Source organism: Marmota flaviventris, chromosome 6 (assembly GCF_047511675.1).
Source record: "Marmota flaviventris isolate mMarFla1 chromosome 6, mMarFla1.hap1, whole genome shotgun sequence".
Lineage (NCBI taxonomy): Eukaryota > Metazoa > Chordata > Mammalia > Rodentia > Sciuridae > Marmota > Marmota flaviventris.
In genome coordinates, this window is record NC_092503.1 from 148,749,694 (window position 1) to 148,764,569 (window position 14,876).

At 45.1% G+C, this 14,876-nt stretch overlaps 1 protein-coding gene across 4 annotated transcripts in view; it reads left to right on the plus strand.

Moving 5' to 3' along the window:
- Positions 1–14,876, plus strand: part of Jarid2 (jumonji and AT-rich interaction domain containing 2) — a 224,639-nt gene that overhangs the window by 41,270 nt on the left and 168,493 nt on the right. The window lies entirely within an intron of this gene.

Here is a 14,876-nt window from a genome sequence, read left to right on the forward strand (position 1 = left end):
TTCAAAATAAAAATTGGCTAGGGCTGTGGCTTAGTAGTAAAGCGCCCTGGGTTCGATCCCTGGCAAAAATTAAAGAAATATTGGGGAAACGCAACTACCCCCAAAAAGTTTCTTTTTGTATTTTTAGTTGTAGACAGACACAACACCTTATCTACCTACCTACCTACCTACTCTTGTCCATCTATCTATCTATTTATTTATTTTACGTGGTGCTGAGGATTTTGAACACATGTGAGGCAAGCATTCTACCACAGAGCACAACCCCAGGCCTCCTGCCCCCGCCCCATACTTTGTAAGAGGAGTCTCTCCAGGTTGCCCAGGCTGGCCTAGACCTTGTGATCCCCCTGATCCAGGAGTCTCTCTATCCTGCAGCTAATGGGTGCTCCACTAAGCCCAGTGAGACACAAGACTCTTATTGAAAATGTGATTTCCTTTTTTCCTTTGGTGCTGGGCATCAGACCCAGGGTTTCTTGTACTGAAGCACAATATTATTCAAATCCTTGTATGGTCCTGAAAATCTGGGCCCAAACAGATCTAGGGCAGCCGATCAGATACACTACCCAGGTACCTTTTCCTCACAGGGCGCTCACAGGAAGTCTTCAGCAGACACCCCAGAACCAAAGCATTCACCGCTTTTGCTTGATAAACGGCAGTGGAAAAGGGTGTAATCAGAATGTCACGAAAGCTGCACTTGAATTGTAGCTCAAGCCGTTTTTTCCAGTTTGTTAATTTGCTTTAATACATCACATTTCTTTGCAGGGCTTCTCTCTTCTATGTGTGTAGAATCTTTATTGGTAGTGAAAAGAGAAGGAAGCATTTTCCCTACCAGGTGACAGCTAGTTTCTTGTTGGGCGACTCATGATGTAGCCTTCCTCTGCTGTTCCGCAGACCTCACTACAGGCTTTTGGAATCCTAAGAGTTTCTGTCTTCTGTTTTGTTAACATTCTGTTATTTGTGTACTTGGAAGCTGAAAGGATTAAGATAATTGCCTTTTCCACTTTTTGTGAGCTGTAGAAAACAAATTTTCATATTTTAACCTCCTTCTTTGATGTAGTTCACATTTTTAAAAGTGAATTTTTATTCATGCATTACTTATAAAAATGCTTCCCTCTCCCCTCCTAAAAGCCTAAGTCAAACCACCAACAAAATTGGGACGAATGAAGGCAGTGTGGAATCTCCCCGAATGTGTTTTGAGAAATACATTACTTGTGGCGGGGAGGAGGATAGAGTGCGATGATGCTTGGGTGGTCCTGTAATTTGGGGGCAGTAGAGAAAATTGTTGTGCACACAGACTTAACCACCTGGGTACAGCGACATTTCTTGAACTTAATTGACTAATGAGCATTAAATTTGAATGGTATCCCTTCTGCATAGGATTCTCTGAAACTCCTTTTTGGGAAAGACCAAACCAAAGTAGTGTAAGGAATCTCAGCCGCTCCTCCATCCCCTTTCTTGAAAATGAACTCAGTGTCACTTTACCACTAAGCTATATCCCCTTTCTTTTTTTGAGAAAGGGTTTTTTTTTTTTTTTGAGCTGAGGCTGGCCAGTGAACTTGGACTTAGGCCTCACTCTCCCTAGCAGCTGGGATTACAGGTGTGCCCCACCACGCCCAGCGAACACCAGCTGTGTTTCAGTCCTGTTCCTAATTTGTACAGAGGAGTGTCTGGAGGGGTACTGATAATCTTGATCTCCCTTTACAGTTTTAGGTGTCTGAACAACAGAGGTGTGTTCGGCACAGGACAGAATGGCCTTGATCCTGGGTAGGGTCTCTCCACTGAAATGGTGGGCCAGTTTTAGAGGGGACCAAATGATTGTTGAATCTCTTTTTTTGCCTTATCTCTCCAAGCTTGCAGTAGGTCTCCTCCCCCTTTCTGTAGAAAGTCATTTGCATTGGGAAGAGCTGGAATTTGAGCCTAGCTTGGTCATTCCTTGGAGGGCTCCTGCTTTTCTCTGGGGAAATAGCCACTGCAGCTCTGCCTAAACCCAGGCTTGTGTCTCTGTTCTCTTCCTCTGCTGCACCATGGCCGCGTGGAGGCCACACAGATGGCCTGCTGCGGTTCCCAGAGCCTTCTTATTTGGCCGGAAGTTAGTGGGGGTAGCTGCTGTCTGTTTCCTTACTTCAAAGGGTGGGCGTTGGTGTGGGCCAGGGAGATTAGATATTTAGTATTGCATCACTTTTACTGCTGGTTGGTGCTTTGGGGATAATTTGGTCTCCTTGTTACTTTGCCCATTGTCCCTTAAGAGAATGAGTGTCCTGGTTGGACTGGATATTTCTTCTGAAATGCCTCCCCAAACCCCAGAATGTCTCTGTTCTTCCATGAGTGACCAACGTGGAATTCCAGATATGTTCAAAATGCGATTTCTAATTGCTCCACTTTTGTGAGACCAAAGTTTCCAGAACTCATTTCTTTGTCCCCCGACATGGGGTTGGAGTACCTAAGAATGGTTAGCAGCCTGCAGAATGAAGTCTGCTGGGCAGATTTTCATCAGTGCAGGTTGGATGCGTGTTCTCTTGTTTTTAATTCTTTCTTTCCTTCCTTCCATAAGCTTTTGAAAGCCTCTGCGTGAAAATTAATAAGAAAGGCCCCATCTGAGCTAAATTTCCATAAACAGGCACAATTCTGCGCATGTCATCCCAGTGTGATTGGATGAGGGAACTGAGGCTTCCTTCTCTGAATTACCTGGGTCTGGGGACCCTCCCCTCATCTCCAGCTCCTAAGAGCTTGTTCTGAACTCATTGTGAGCACTAAATTGTACCTGTGATTCATGAGCTTGCAAGGCCTTCTTTAACTGCTCGCAGCCGGGAGAGTAATGACAACATTTAAAATTACAGACCACTCATTTTGGACCCTTTGTATTTCAAATTATGAATGAAATTTATGAGCCAATTACTGGATGGTGGAGCCTGTTTGCAAAGCTCAAGTGCCCCCATGTTGTCACGGCTGCTGATTGTATGTGTGTGTGTGTGTGTGTGTGTGTACATGTGAAGAGGGGGGTGGAGAAAAGGAGCAGGCAGTTCCTCTTTTACCGTGGTATTTAGAGACATCCAGGAATCCAGTAAGTAGGAGGACCCTAGTGTTCAACAAAACTTCACCCCCCCACACACCTTCTTTTTCTTTTTCTTTTTTGTTTTTTTGGTGGTACTGGGGGATCAACCCAGGGCCTTGTGCATGTGAGGCCAGCACTCTACCAACTGAGCTATGTCCCCAGCCCCAAAGCTTCAATTTTTAATTGGAAACATTTTTTTTTTTCAAGTAAGTTAGAGTTATGCTGAGACTTTTCATTTGTCAGTCACTGGGCAACTATTTAATGAGTGATTTTTTTTTTTGGGGGGGGGAGGGGGCGCTGGGAAGCAAATATTGGTGTGAAAAGATTCTTAGCATAAAAGAATTTGGTAAGAGTGTGTTTTGTAGTATTTCTTTAAAAACCAAGCACTCAGAGGCATTTAAACATTTAAAGAGGTGCATAGGTAACCAGATTTTCAGTAACTATTTCTGAAATTGCTATAATTATGGAAATCCCAGGTCTTTAAAACACTCCAAAGGAACAGTGGGGACCATGTGAAGAGAAAAAGCTAGAAAATGACAGGGTGTGACCAGAGTTAGCAAATTGGAACTCGAGCTTTTTAAAAAAACAAAAAACAAAACTTTAAAGTTTTTTTCTTTTTCTCAGAGAGCAGTGAAAGTATCCGCAGAACTTTAATACGTTTAGAAGTGATACCATATTAGTAATGGGCATTTCACTTTCTATCATAAGTTCCGTGTATTTTGTCCTGAAATTATTCATGGTATGTTCCTTATATATTTACTGAATCTTAGGTCTTTATGTTTTTTGAACACTCTCACTCATGGCTCATGTGGGTGAATAGAAGTGACATTTATTCATTGACAGTGGGAGCTGAATTACTCTAATGGATATTTGCAAGCTATCTCCCGTTAGGCGAATATGACATGAAATGGTGTCATTGGCCATTTGTTATTTTATGGAATTAACACCATAGTCTCCTTAAAAGGGGTGTGTGAGGTCCAGTTATCATTCCCATAGCCCTTTGGTGTGAATACTGAATGCAGACCTGTGGATGTCCTCTGTATTTTAAATGTAAGGGGAATCACAATTGATATTGGAGTACTAAATTTAAATTAGGAAATGGTGCTGCTTTGCTGCTGTACTTGGTTGATTATTAATCTGAGAAGGAAATGTCTATTTTAGTGACTTGGGTTGTAATAAGGAGAGTGGTTTGTTTTTGGAAGCAGTGAGAAGTTTAATCAGTCTAGATGATCAGTGTTTGACTTATATGCTGGTATGTGTTTTTGGTCACTGATAACTTAGGGGGAAAGTGTAGGGGAAGAAAATGGTTTATAGCTCTTGAATAAAGGAGGGTACTAATTCTTGATTTCTGCATCCTTTGTTTTACAGTGATCATATATGTTTTGTGTGATAAGAGAATTTTTTTCCCCACGGTGGTCGGGGGGAGATTGAACCCCGGGCCTTGTACCTGCTAGGCAAGTGCTGCCCCACTGAGCCTGGCTCCCAGTCTGAAAGAGCTTTTCACCACTGGGCCAGTAGCTAAAAACCTAATGGTGTTCAGTCCCCAGTACAAAAACAAAACAAAAAGAATCCAACCAACCAACCAACTGGAAAACTCAAAAACAGAAATCTAATGGTGTAAGATCTGTTTTTGCCTTGATAGACGCTTTGTATTTGTAGTGATCACTATGCTTTTTTATTTTCTCTCTTCACCATATTTTCTTACTTTGATAGTTTTGTTGATTTGTATGGTGATCACTTTTGTGGGGGGGCGGGGGGTACTGGGGATTGAACTCAGATGCCTCAGCCATTCCCAGCCCTATTGTATTTTATTTTTTATTATTTAAAAAAATTTTTTTCTTAGTTGTAGATGGGTACAATACTTTTATTTTGTTTAGTTTTACGTGGCTTCGGGATCGAACCCGGTGCAAGCGCTTTACCACTGAGCCACAACCCCAGCCATTGTATTTTATTTAGAGACAGGGTCTCACTGAGTTGCTTGCTTAGGGCCTTGCTTTTGCTGAGGCTGGCTTTGAACTCAACCTCCGAGCTGCTGGGATTACAGGCGTGGACCATTGCACCTGGCCCATGGTGATCACTTTTATTTTATTGTGGTACTGGGGCTGAACCCTAACACTGAGCCACCCTCAGCCCTTTTTATTTTTATTTATTTTTGAGATAGAGTCTCACTACATTGCTCAGAGCCTTGGTAAATTGCTGAGGCTGGTCTTGAACTTGGGATCCTCCTGCTTCAGCCTCCATAGTTGCTGGGATTACAGGTGTTCACCCAGTTTATATGGTGATCACTTTTAGTAAGGATTTCTTATGTATCTGACAAAGGGCTGTCCATTATCCAGGAAAGCTAATTTTAAAGTGAAGGATTACAGATAACCAGGATCACAGGATATTTATTGGTTAGTTTTCAAATGGGCCATGGTTATGAAGTTAAATAATAAGGGAAGGAGTAAATTAGAGAAGTCTATGTCTTATTGTGACAGGCCAGCAGCAACTTAAGCAACCATACCTCCTTGCCTCCGTTTGCTTCCTTGTATAAGGTGTAGATTTTGCCTTAAGCCACACACACTTCAAACTTCAAAGTGCATGGGAATCACTTGCATGGCTAGGCTCCTGCACATGTCCATTCTTGTTCAGTAGGTTTGAGATCGGCCCGAGATTCTTCTTTCGAGCAGGTTCGCAGGTGGGCCTCATGTGCCCCATCTGTGTGGCACAGGTACAGGCAGCAATGTGGTGGTGGTGGCGGCGGTTGGGGTGGACCAGGTCCAAGGACCATTGCTTCTCAGGCAGGGCTTTTGAGCACCAGGGGCTGCTGCTTTCTGCTGCTCACCTTTCCTCTTTTAGGACTGGGACTATAGGAGTGCACCAACTGCCTTGTCCATAGCACAAAGCTCAGGGAATAATTTAGTGTTCAAGGGCACTGGGTTAAGACCTCACCAGCAGAGATAATTACTGTAAGCTTTGTGACTCTGGGCAAGTTCCTTGCATTCTCTGAGCCTCACTTTCTTCAATGGAGATGATCACGGTCTCTCCCCTGATTAGTTGCTGTGGGATTAAAGGAGGTAGTAAATGTTAAGTGCTTTAAACTGTTCCTGTGCAGGTGGTGGCGCTTCACTGTGATGCACACCCTTGATAAGCAGCTGAGGGCAGGGCCTTGGAGCCTGGGATCCTACCCCCCGTGCTCCTCCTCCTCAGTCGTCCTGTTTTTGCTCCCTCCTGGAATTGGTAGAGAGTGGACGTACTTTGCTGTTTTTCCTCTACTACATGGGTAGATGAACCTGCACTTTTTGGTAACATCCTGGAGAGAGAATTTTCTTTTTTTCTGATACTGGGAACTAAACCCAGGACCATTTTACCACTGAGCTACATCTTGGCTCTTTTTTCTAAGTTTAAAATTTTTTTAGTTGTTGATGGACCTTTATTTTATTTATTTGTATATGGTGCTGAGAATCCAACCCAGTGCCTCGCACATGCTAGGCAAGCGCTCTACCACTGAGCCACAACCCTAGCCCCACCTTGGCTCTTTTTTGTTTTGAGACAGTGCCTCGCTAAGTTGTTGAGGCTGCCCTCGAATTTATGATCCTTCTGCCTGAGCACCCTGAGTTGCTGGGATCAAAGGCGTGCACCACTATGCCCAACCGAGTTTATTAATTTTTTCGGAGGACTTTAAAACCAGAGGATTCAAAACCTCACCATCCCTACCTGGCTGCAGAAGCTGAGAAGAAGCTGTTGCATGGATCCCATCCCTCTCTGCAGTTTCCAGACCATCACCAAGGTGTCTGTTCCAATAGACGCCCATTTCTAGATAAGTAATGCTTGGCTTTGATGTTTGTAGTGTGGCTTTTCCTCTTCTGACTCTTTAAAAAAAAATCTTTCAAAAAATCAATCAACAGATATTTATTGAATGCTTCCTTAGAAGCTTTAAAATCTTACTAACCACTGGCTGTGGCTCCTGGGGATTCCTGAACTGCATCTAGGGAGAAGGTGGCAGTGCTTTTTGGAGCACTCCTGTGTTGAGCCACCAGTCTTGGGGTGGGGATCCAGCTTGGCATGGTGGTGCATCCTCGCTGTAGGAGGGTGGCTGCACAGGTGTTTCCATAATGAGGCTCGGTCCCTTAATCAGCCCAGAGTTTTGTTGCTGATGAAACCCAGGGCCTCTTGCATGCTTAGGCAAGTGCTTTACTACTGAGCTACACTCCTGGCTCTTCTTTAAAAAAAAAAAAAAAAAAAATCATTTCGTTTTAGTTGTTAGCGCTCTACCACTGAGCCACAACTCCAGCCCCTCATTTTTTGAGACGGGGTGTCAATAAGCTGCGAAGCTGGCCTTAAACATGCAATGCTCTTGTCTCCACCTCCCTCTGGATTTGGATTACAGGTTTGCACAGCAGTGCCTAGCTGCTTTAATGGCCCTTTTCAGCTGAAGACTTTTGATGACCTGCTGTGGGGGAGGCATTAATACCTGTTCTGGGGACGGATGCCACAACCCAGTTCCCCTAGTGATTGTTGGGAGGGGTCTCTACCTGGAGCCACATGAGCCTGGGGTCTCCTATATGGAGTCTCTTGCCTGCATTTGTAGCTGAAAACTGAACCTGTGCTGAGGCCTTCATCTTTTAAAAAACGTAAAAATCGTGAAGGGATAAAAAAAATTCCCATTGGAGATGGGTGTTGGCTGGTTATTTTTGCATCACCCTGTTCCGTTCACATAATAAGGCAGCTTGGGATTGTTAGCACAAAAAGACCCAGCTGGATGCAAACCTCACGAATCAGCTCAGCTCTTTATTTAGGAACAGTGTTTTATGCAGGATCAGGGTGATGTGCTTCTGATGGACCCACTTTCCTGGTGGTGGAAGATGAGCCACTAGCTGAAGGAGGAGTCTGAGCTTATGTAGGTTATACTGAGAGATTTGGTAAGGGTGTCAGTTTGGGCACTCAGGAATCTGGGCTTTTGGGTTGGGGGGTCTGTGGCCAGCACTTGGAAATTAATGCTTCCCAGAGACTGTCATTCTAGATTTCATGAAACACCTTCTCACACCTGTGGCCAGCATCTGAAAAGGATTTATCTTTTTCAAGATTAAAGCTATCAATGTATGGCTTTCTTTTTCACTCCATTTCCCCAGATCACACTACCTTGGGATTTTTCCTGGGAAAAGGGGTGCAGGGAGAGTGCTGACACCCTCTGGAGAGAGGAAAGCCCTCATTCTGCATAGTTGCCCCCAAGCAGCCTGAAGCCCTTGGCTGTTGTCTTAGAATCCCCATGTTTAATTCTGTTCTTTTCCAGCGTGGAGGTGAAGTTGGCTCTGTTCTCTGGTGTTGTGCCGCTTGCTTGTTTCCATCTGTGGACGTGTAGGTCCCAGCTAGCATGGGTTCTGATGTGGATAAAGCAACACTTCTCCCTAGACCCACACAGGCTTGCCATGGAGCAGTAGTTAGAAGCAGGGTCATTGTTTACTGACAACCAGTGGAGTTCAAGGGGGTTCCTGGCCTCCGTTCTCCCCTCCACCCGCCCCCCTTCCTTGGCATACTCTTTATACTTAATTGCTGACACTTTGTGAGAGAGATCCTTAATTGTTAATGAAGCCCTGTCCTCACTTGGATAGAGTACTTAAGAACCCAGGAGGGAGCTCCCTGGTTCCAGGTGTTCAAGAGTACAGTGCATTAAATTATGTGCACCTTTAAGGAAAAGATTTTCCAATATCCACTGTTGTGGGTTTGGCTGCAGTGCTTAAAGTGAGAGCAATAATTATATTTGCATATCCGGAGGCCCACTTATGGGACAGGTCTTCTTTAAATGTTTTTTAGAAGCCGTAGCAGCAGTTTCTCAAGGCTTAGTTTTCTGGGGTTTCTGCCGGCCAGAAACTGCTGTTTTGTATTTTGAGATCACTAGTAGCAGATGCTCTAGAAGTGCTTGACAGGTGTGTGCGCTGTTTGAGGGGGCTCTCACGTGTGGTGGGATTGCCCTTTGGAGTTGAATGCATCAACCTCAGAAGCCAGAACCAGAACAAACTTAGTTGTGATTCCCTTCCTGCCCAGCCCCCCAGCCATGCAACCTCGGACTCTACTGTCCCCATCAACAGCAAAGCAGTGTGGCTGGGTTGCACGCGTTCTTAAGGGTGGTGCTGTTAAGAGAAGTATTGTCCTTTTGTACTTGCTTTCAGTACTTTAAAGCTGTATTTAAATAAACCAAACACACCTGCTTAGCCACCAGCTGTACTCAAGAAAAACTTATTGGGCCCTTGCTGGAAAGCCTTTAGTACCATGGATTAGATTTGGATCCTTTGATTTGGATATGGGAAGACTCTCACCAGAGGCTGAGAACTGGTGTGTGAGGGACCTAGGACTAGGCACAGGAGTCAATCGGAGAAGCAGCAGAGGACGGGGAAGAGTGACAGCCTCTTCTCCTACCTTACCTCATCCTTACATTTGAGGTTTAAGTACATGGCTTTTGTAGCACTGCAATTAAGTTTCATCCAAACTTTAAAATTCCTTGAGCCTCAGCTTGGAGAGGGAATTGTGGCTTTAAAAGGGAACAGAACACCTGGGTCTCACCGACCAGCAGATTTTGGTTCAGTTTTGAAATTTTGAGTTTTTTTGCAGTGACTGGGTATTTTTCTGATGTACTTATACCAGGAGCATTTTGGTTTATAGAGAAACTGGGTATGTTTCTGTATGCAACTAGGTTCTCCCTTTAATTATGTGATTCACTTATTTTCAGATTTATTACTGGTAGCCAATGAGCAATACCGACATTGCTCAAATTTGCTAGGACAGCAGAGGCTGGTTTCACTTAATTTGCAGAGTTCTTTGTAGTGCATAATTCATCAGGTCCAAGAAATTCAGACGCACGGCCCTGTAGCTTAAAACTTAATTTTCTCTGGAGCTAGTGAAATGACATCTAAAACAAGAGCTGGCCAAACTATAGTCCCTTCCTGGGCTTTTCCCATTTAGACCCTTGAGTTTCAGTTCCAGTGTGAGATATGTTCAGCCTGATTGCTTAAGTGACTCAATTGCTTCATTTTTTTCTGCCCTCTGAAAGGGTGTGGGGGTGGGGGGCAATTCCCCACCCCTAAGCTCTTGGTATCCTTTAGTCACATCCCTAATCCTTCCCACTTCTTGTTGTTATCCTGCTGGATATACTCCTCTGTTGGTTTTGGGAACTCCAGTGTCGAAATGGACTATGATGAGTCTTAAATTGCTGCTCCATAAATTAACCCCCTTTTTGGTACTGGGGATTTGAACACAGGGGCCCTTAGCCACTGAGCCACACCCCAAGCCCATTTTTTTTTAAAAAAATTTGTTTTTAGGCAGGGTCTAGTCAAGTTGCTGAGGCTGATCCTGACTGAACTTGTATCCTCCTGCCTCCTGAGCTGCTGGGCTTGCAGGAGTGTGCCACCGCGCACCCGGCCTCTTCAGCCATCCTTCCTTAAGTTATTGACATGGTCTTAGTCCCTGCAGGGATCACTTATGTGTCTTTGGGGTTCCACAGATCATGTCTGAGAGGACGGGACTGTTAACTCTACCGGAGATGAGGAAGTCCAGGCAAGCCTCAGGGGCCCGCAGCATAGCCAGGCCGGCCCCGAGTTGGGCTTGTTCATAGTCATCCTGAACTTGATATTGGCGCTTGGTTTGTTCTTTTGCCAGTCCCTACCTTAAAGAAGTTAGCTTGTCAGAGAAGCTGAAATGCAATGTTAGTTTTTCCTTCCTTTTAATGTATCTTTTAGATGTTTCATTGACATGTAAATGTTAAAAGAAGTTGGTAAAGGGCTAATCCTATTTTCTCTCCTGTGGTTAAAGGGTGACGGTTGATCTGTTGAATTTCTTCCTTCCCTAAACGGTCGGATTAGGCAATGGGAGCCAGTGAGTGTTGTCAGTTGGCATCATCTGCTCTTGGCCTAGCAGCTTTATGGCCCTCCTTTAAAGACTTGTCTAAGTTTGACCCTCTCCTTTTGAAAAGTCAGCTGTATGCGGTGTGATATCACCACAGTCGCTGACAATCCCACCTTTAACTCACCATGACTTCACTTACCTATTGGTGAAATTGGTTTTCCTGTAAGTACCTAGGCCAGTGCAGGAAGGCTGATTATTTTTGGGCTGGGCGTGGAACCAGGGCCTCACAGAGGCCGGGCCAGCGCTCCACCACTGGGCTTCTCCTCCAGCTCTGACGCAGGAGGCTTTAGCCACGAGTTTGCCTTGAAGGGTGCAGCGGGGAGTTTCCCTGCAGGGTTGAAAGTGCTAGTCCAGTGCCAGTACTTGTGGTTGACTGGTCTTCCTGAGAAGCTGTCCCCCGTACCTGTCCCCTCCCAGGATCCCTCCTGAGTTGCTAAAGTAACTGCAAGATTGACGTTGAATAGTTCTTGAGGAAAATTCCAGTCTCTTGGATTTAACGAACAGAGAATCACTCGCCCTGTCCTCCCCCACACTGGTCCTTTTATCTTCCATCCGGCAGACTCCTTCACTTCACTGTCCGTCTTCAGCCCGAGTGAAGGCGCCTGTGTGCTCAGTCCAGCCTTGGGTCCCTTGCTGCTTGGGTACTCTACCATGGAGCTACAGTCCAGCCCTGCTGGTTTATTTTGAGACAGGGTTCAGCTTAGTTGTGGAGCCTGACTCAACTTGGAAGCCCCGCCTCAGCCTCCTGAGCCAGCCTTTTCTTTTGTGAGGCTCTTGGCCGTGTTGTTAGGGCACGTTGTGTGGAGATTCTGCTAGTCTCCTTAAACGGATGACCCTTGCTTTATGCTTCTGTGGGCACTGTAAGTAATAGAATACTTCGCATGCCGCTTTTACTCCCGGCCTTTATTTTACTTGACACAAGGATGCTTTAAGTGTTTTTCACTGGGTGTTACAGTGAAAAATTGTAACCAGTAGGGGATTGGTGAAATCATAGAACTCCTGTACATGCAGTCAGTAAAGTGACAGTGATAACAAGAATATTGAATGGCATGATGTGAAGTGAGGTGACAGTATGTAGACTTTTAGTATTTTTGTGATTTTAATAAATGGTACATTTGTTCAAGGTCTGTACCAACTTATCTACCAAAATCAACAATGCGAGGAGGGTTGGGTGTGTAGCTTAGTGGTAGAGCACTCGCTTAGCATGTGCAAGGCCCTGAGTTACATCCCTAACACCATGCCTAACCCAGGCAGCAGTATCAATAGTCTGTTTAGTTACAGTAAATTCTGACTTGGGCACAGCAGCACACACCTGTAATCCTAGCCATTAAGGAGGCGAAGATGGGAGGATTGCAAGTTCGAGGCCAGCCTTGGCAATTTAGCTAGCCCTTGTCTCAAAACACAAAATAAGAAGGGTTAGAATGTAACTCAGAGGTAAAGGGCCTCTGTTCCTCCCTAACACCCCCCAAATCTGAGGAGTGTTCATGGATCTCCTACCATGTGTTGGGTACTTGGTAAATGCCAGGCGCTGACTGGTGAAGGGGGCTGTTGTCTTGCTAGCCAGGAAAGAGCTTGCAGTAGTAGTGCTTAGGGTGTTGTGCGCATGGTTTGGAGGGACAGGACTGGGACAGGACTTTTTGGTCAGTGTAGTTGCCTGCTAAGCAGGCAGTAGCTAGGTGAAGGTAGGGTTCCCTGGGGCAGGGTATGTCCAGAGCCCTGCATGAGGCCCAGAGGTGAGAAATAGCTTGAGGGCAGATGGGAGCTCATTTAAGAAAGGGTTTTTGGAATCTACTCCAGCGGGAGAAGTTGGGGAGGGAGTGGAGAGCAGAGGACATTTGTGTTGTCCAGAGGCTGCGGCTCATGGGCTCATAATGAGATTAAGGCCTGGGAGGTTTTCCCAGGTCAACTTGGTCAGCCTCCGTCTCTGGTGAAATTGGTGAACTCCAGATAGCTAATCTGATTTCTAGAAGTTTTGCCTTTGGCTCATGCTACAGGTTAGGAAGAGTCAAAACTTCTTACTGTAGTCACTTTGCAGAATAAAATTAAGACAATAGTCTTTATAAATGTCTACTCAAAGTGGGAAATACTGTCAGACCTACCATTTGTAAATAGCATCAACAGATTGCAAATGCGAGGGATCATGAGGGGATCGGGTGGCCCTGAGTTCTAGTGTTGAGGCACCGGGTACCTAAGAGGGCGCGCCCACGCCATGACAGCCTTTGCTGGCCCCCTCCCCTCCGCCCCGTGTCACGGGCACGTTCCTGCCTGCAGTTCTTGCTGGCCCCTTCTGAAGAGCCCACAGACGCTTTTGTAGAAATGGAATGGGCCGAGATCTTCCAGGAGTAGGATTTAGACCTCTAGAATATCACCCTTGGTCTTTGGACCTAAACGTGGAAGCTGAGATTTAGATCAAGATTATTGTCTTAAATCTTGGATGTGGCCACTGCCTGGATAGCTTGTTGGTCATTTCATATAAGAACCTTCTAGGGCTGGGGATGGGGCTCAGCGGTAGAGCGCTCGCCTAGCACGCGCAAGGTCCTGGGTTCGATCCTCAGCACCACATACAAACAAATAAAATAAAGGCTTTTGTCCAACTCCAACTGAAAAATAAGTATTTTAAAAAAAGGACTTCTAGGTTTCTTTCTCCTTTTAAAGATGAAAATATTTTTCCTTTAAATGTTCTAAACCCAGAAAGGTTGTTGTATTGTAACTATTTGTCTAATATGTCTCTTAACAAACTTTGGGAAAATCCCACATTTGGACCAGGTCCTTGGAGTGTATTGTCAAGGTGTGGCTCTTGGCATTTATTTATATTCATCTTGAAGTGGCTACTTTACAGGGAAGTCAATGTATTAAACTTTCATGACTCACTGTACCATCGTATCCTTGCTTACAAAATTCCGTGTGTCTGTTCAGGATTAAGACAAAATAGTTTGTGGAGGTATAATTGATAAATACCATCTCCAGTGTGCAGTTTGACTTTTGACCTGTAGTTGTCAGTAGTCCTTTCCTTAACTTTCTGGTCACCACCGACCTGATTTTCAGTGCTGTAGTTTAGTCTTGGCTACTTTAAGAGTTAAAGTGTGGTGGGTCGGGTCACAGATGTGGTGGCACATGCCTTGTAATCCCAGTGATGGAGGCTGAGTTAGGACGATTGCAAATTTGAGGCCAACCTCAGCATCTTAGACACGGTCTCAAGGTAGTGGGGTGGGTGAGTGCTGGGGATGTGGTTCTGTACCCCTGGATTCAATCACCAGTAAGGAACCACCCCCCCCCCCCATCTACATGGAAGATTAAGTCAAAGGAATGTGTGTCCTTTATTGGGGATTCAGAATCCGTGTTGGTACATCAGTGGTATGCTTATTGCTTTCATGGAGGAGCAGTGTCGCCCACCCCTGTCTTCCTCTGCTTGTCTCTGGCATATTCCTTGGACTGTCTTGCAGGTGGGCATTAAAGCAACTTTAATCTTTCAAAGTAACTGGAGCAGTGATCCAGGTTTCATCCTCTTCCTTACACCTCATCTCCCCAGCTAGGGGGAAAAGCCACTCAAGCAAATACGCCCCAGTCCTCTTGTTCAGACCACCCTGGTGAGGACTCTGCGCAGTCCATTCTCCACTTCCAGAGTGCCTTTCACACAGTCCATGGGCTGATTGGTTGGTGCTTGTTTTTAAACTTGATCCTAAGTCAGTGCTGTGAATGGATTGCAGTGGTATCGGGATTTTGTATTCACCCTTTTTTTAAAATTTTTTATTTTTGTACCTGGATTGAACTGGGGCAGGGGCCACAATCAAATACTGAGCCACATCCCGAGCTCTATTGTTAGTTTGTAAACAAGTCAAGATGGCGCCTGGCATTTTGCCAGAGGGAGTGGTTTGTGAAGTAACGCCAGCGAGCCATTAAGTGTGGAGATTCCTTATTGGTTGACTGCTGTATCTAGTCTATGTTAATT